General features: G+C 59.6%; 1 long non-coding RNA gene across 1 annotated transcript in view; it reads left to right on the top strand.

Moving 5' to 3' along the window:
* Window positions 1–3,711: 3,711 nt before the first annotated feature.
* LOC114065536 overlaps window positions 3,712–4,740 on the top strand; it is a 2,527-nt gene continuing 1,498 nt past the window's right edge. The window contains exon 1 of the long non-coding RNA XR_003572994.1: window positions 3,712–3,761. This is a non-coding gene — a long non-coding RNA (uncharacterized LOC114065536). The remainder of the gene's footprint in view (window positions 3,762–4,740) is intronic.

The following is a 4,740-nucleotide window of genomic DNA, read 5'->3' as shown; positions in this document are numbered from 1 at the left end:
CGGAGAAAAAATCCAGAAACATGGGCTCTGTGCCCATGTATTCTGTCTGGTGAGTTGCTTTGTGGGCTCTCTCCATATCTTGACAGGGAGTCCCTGCCACTCTGTTCTCATCAGTGAGTATCGTTTTTACTGCAGTTTTTTGCGACTCTCCTTGATCAGCAAGAGAATGAACGAGTAGGACTCCAGGGCTTTCTGCCAAGGGATATCCTACATGCCGTCAAACGGGCAGCACAGGAGGTGAGAGCCTGACATGAGCAGGGAGATTTGTGCCAGGCGAGATTTGCTGGAGTTCAGCCCAGACCCCAAGCAAGAAAACCCCAGCCCTTCCAGCCAGCTCTGGGACAAGGACGAGGCCCTGAGGCTGCTGCTGATGGGGCTGCTCTGCTCTTTCCAGAGCTGCTTCATCTGCGGCCAGAGCGGGGCCACCATTGCCTGCTGCGAAACCGACTGTGACCTGAGCTTCCACCTGCCCTGTGCCAAGCAGGGAGGATGTGTCACCCAGTTCATTACACCATACAGGTACCTCCTGTCCCCTGCTGGCCCCAACCAGGGAAGGGCCAGCACTTCTCTCCTCACCCACCCCTTTTCCTCCCAGGTCCTTCTGTCCCACACACAGCCCCCAGCAGGAAGTGGAGGCCACTCCGGAACCGGGCACCAATTGCCTCATCTGCATGGAGCCCGTGGAGGACAGAAAGACCTTCAACACCATGGTGTGCCCAGTGTGCAAAAACGCCTGGTTCCACAGGGATTGTATTCAAGTAAGAATGGTTCCCTAAACCCCCGGGGGGGCTCAGCAGGGTCTCAGCAGCACCAGGGCCTCACTCTGACTGCTCCTGTTTCTCCTGCAGGGACAGGCTCTGCGCTCTGGCGTTTCATCCCTCCAGTGCCCCCTCTGCAGAAACAGGCGGGACTTTCTCATAGACATGTTCACAACAGGGATCCGAATCCCCTTCAGGTTGGTGTCCTTCTGCCTGGCTCACAACACAGGGGGTGCAAGTGCTGTGCTGTGGCAGGGTCTGCCCCAGCAGTCCTGGCCCTGCACTGTTCTGTGCGTCCTGGGTTCAGCTTCACACAGGAGCTGGAAATGGCAGAGGGGGAAGAGCAGGGACACCCTGCACCTGCCTGATGCTGGGGCAGAGGCAGCTCATCAGGTTTCCTTTTTCCATCAGACCACCATCATGGGAGGACAATACGGCATTTGCCGAGCTGGAAGAGAGGCACAGGCACTGCGATGCCAGAGAGTGTCTTTTTCCAGGAGGCAGAGAGGAGGCCGAGGAGGAGGGGTAAGTTGCCAAAGCTGCGTCCTGGGGCTCTGCAGGGCTTGGACACTTTGTCCTCAGCTCCATGAACCTGTTTGCTTCCCTAGGCCCTGGGAACTGCTCCTGTGCTCCTCCTGTGCAGCCGAGGGCACCCACAGACACTGCTCTGGCCTGAGAGACAGCACAACCAGCTGGGAATGTGACAACTGTGCTCGCCAGGACGTTCGCAGACACTGCTGTGGCAGGACGGTCTGCACAAACAGCTGTGATTGTGACACCTGTGCTGAGCTGTTCACATGTAAGAAGCAAAGCACCCGAATGCCACTGGGTCCGGTTTCCCTGGCCCTGGCAATGGGAGCTCAGGGTGGTCCCGGCAGAGCCTATCAGCTCCTGGAGGGCTGCAGGCACTGCTCTGGCCTATCCTGCCCTGGCTCTGGGGCGGTCTTGACCTTGCTGCTTCCCCTTACAGCCTCCAGTGAAGACCCCTTGCTTGCTGAACTCATGAAGGAGTCTCCTGGTGTGTCCACAGAAGATGAGAGCGTCATGCCCAGCACCAGCCAGCAGGCAGCATCAGAGCAGTCTTGGGAATCTCTCTCCCAGGAGACGAGCAGACCCAGGCCTTATAGTCAGGCCACATCGAGGCCATCCCACAGCAACATCCCCGACACCGAGGACAGCAGCTGCTCTCGCAGTCGCAGGCCCGACCGCCGGCGAAAACACTCCCGCCGGCAACGTCGGCCCCAAAATCCGCACCTTCGGTCCAGAAGTTCCCATGACAGGACCGATGTGCCAGAATCATCTGCTGCGAGCAGCAGGTCCAGCCAGAGACGATCAGGGACATCGCGCAGGCGAAACCGCTCCCGCCGGCCAAGTCGGCCCGTAAATCCACACCTTCGGTCCCCGAGTCCTCCAGAAAGGATCTGTTTACCGCCACCACCAAGTCCTCGGAGGCGCAGCCGCAGCGAGGAGGCCTCAGAGACATCCCACAGCCAAAACCGCTCTCGCCAGCAACGTCGGCCCCAAAATCCACACCTTCGGTCCAGAAGTCGACGTCACAGGAGCCGTGCGAGAGCACCAACTGCTGAGAGCTGCACCTCCACCCAAGAAGCATCAGGGACATCCCAAAGGCGAAACAGTTCCCGCCAGCAACGTCGCCCGCAAAGTCCACAGCTTCGGCCCAGAAGTCGCTGTGACAGCAGCCATGTCCCAGCACCAAGCGCTGGGAGCCGCACCCCCAGCCAGGAAGCATCGGGGACATCCCGCCGGCGAAACCGCTCCCGCCGGCAAAGTCGGACCTCAGATCCATCTGTCCGGTCCAGAAGTCCCCGTGACAGGAACTGCACTCCAGCACCAAGTGCTGGGAGGAGAAACTCGAGAGAGACAAGAGCCAGGACTTCCCAAAGACAACAGCACTCCCGCCAGCAGCGTCGGACCTCAAATTCATCCAGAGGATCCAGAAGTCGCCGTGACAGGAGCCACGTTAGAGCACCCAGCGCTGGGAGCCCCACTCACCGCTCAGACGGTGAGACAGGGACTCCCCACTGAGATGTTCTACATCAGACAGGGAGGAGGAGGCCCCTGAAGTGAGGGAGCCAGGTGAGAGCAAATTTCCCCTCCCGCAGCCTGGCAGAGGGGCTGTTGGTGCGGGCAGCGTGGGGCCGGGAGCGGAGGCAGGGGGAGGCAGGAGCTGTCCAGCCATCCTGGGGTTGGGGTCCTCTTTTCCAAAGCCGTCGGGTGCCCCTCTGCCAGGTGCCAGGCAGGGGCTAGCAGCGGGTATCAGAGTTGGGCTTGGCTGAACCTGTCTGCCTCAGGAGAGCTGGAGGCCCTGCTCTTGTCTATCCTGCCCATGGCCTGAGGTGGCCTTGACATTTCTGCTTCCCCTTCCAGCCTCCAGAGATGATTTGGAGCTTGCTGGCCCCAGCACGGCCAGACTGTCAGGATTGGAGCCTTCAGAGGTCTCCAGAGAACCCGAGACCATCAGCCCCAACACAGGCAGCCTGGTGTTGTCAGGGCTGTCTCCCAGTTCTCCAGCACTGGACACCATCAGCCCCAGCACCAGCAACCAGGTGCCATCCCTTCGATCTTCAGCTCCAGAGACCAGCAACCTCCACACCAACCCATAGTCAACATCGGAGCAGTCTCTGGAATCTCCCTCACAGGAGACGAGCAGCTCCAGCCCTGACAGTCAGGTAACGTCGGGGTCATTGCACAGCAGCTTCCCAAAAACTGTGGACAGCAGCGGCTCCAGCAGTCGGAGGCCTGACTGCCGGCGAAACCACTCCCGCCGGCAACGTTGGGCACGCAGTCCACAGCTTCGGTCCAGAAGTCCCCACGACAGGACCCACGTGCCAGAACCAAGCCCTGGGAGGCGCAGGCCCAGGCTGACACAATGCGAGACAATTCCACTCCTGCCTGCAAAGTTGGACCTCAAATTCATCCAGCCAGTCCAGAAGTCCCCTACGTCAGACAGGGAGGAGGAGGCCCCCGAAGTGAGGGAGCCAGGTGAGAGCAAAGTGCCCCTCCCGCAGCCTGGCAGAGGGGTTGTCAGGGTGGGCAGCAGAGGTGCCATGCCTGGGGCCATTGTCTCTCTCCCCTCCAGCATTGCTGCCGTGTAAGAGACCAGACACTGACCCGGACATGTGCAAAGAAAAAACTGTGCCCACGAGTTCTGCCTGGTGAGTTACTCCGTGTGCTTCCTCCATATTCTGATAGGCAATCCCTGCCACTCTCTCCTCATCAGTGTGTGTCATTTTCCTGCAGTTTTTGGCCAATCATTTCCTCAGCTCCCCATTGGTCAAGTAGGACTCCAGGGCTTTCTGCCAAGAAATACCCTAGATGTAGTCTCCCGGGCGGCACAGGAGGTGAGAGCCTGACAAGAACAGGCAGATTTGTGCCAGGCGAGGTTTGCTGGAGCTTTCCTGAGACCCCAAGCAAGAAAGCTCAGCCCTTCCAGGCAGCTCTGGGACAAGGAGGACTCCTGCGGGGGCTCAGCAGGGTCTCAGCAGCACCAGGGCCTCACTCTGACTGCTCGTGTTTCTCCTGCAGGGACAGGCTCTGTGCTCTGGTGTTTCATCCCTCCAGTGCCCCCTCTGCAGGAACAGTCAGGCATTTATCTAGGACATGTTCACGACGGAGATCCAAATCCCCTTCAGGTTGGTGTCCTTCTGCCTGGCTCACAACACAGGGGGTGCAAGTGCTGTGCTGTGGCAGGATCTGCCCCAGCAGTCCTGGCCCTGCACTGTTCTGTGAGTCCTGGGTTCAGCTTCACGCAGGAGCTGGAAATGGCACAGGGGGAAGAGCAGGGACACCCTGCACCTGCCCGATGCCAGGACAGAAGGAGCTCATCAGGTTTCCTTTTTCCATCAGACCACCATCATCATGGGAGGGCAATACTGCATTCGCTGAGCTGGAGAGAGGCACAGGCACTGTGATGCCAGCAAGTGCCTTTTTCCAGGAGGCAGAGAGGAGGCCGAGGAGGAGG

This window comes from Empidonax traillii, unplaced genomic scaffold (assembly GCF_003031625.1).
Source record: "Empidonax traillii isolate 1590-97213 ecotype Southwest subspecies unplaced genomic scaffold, ASM303162v1 scaffold674:size665969, whole genome shotgun sequence".
In the NCBI taxonomy this organism is placed as follows: domain Eukaryota; kingdom Metazoa; phylum Chordata; class Aves; order Passeriformes; family Tyrannidae; genus Empidonax; species Empidonax traillii.
Note: the sequence above shows the minus strand (reverse complement) of the source record. Positions and strands in the feature narration are given on the sequence as shown.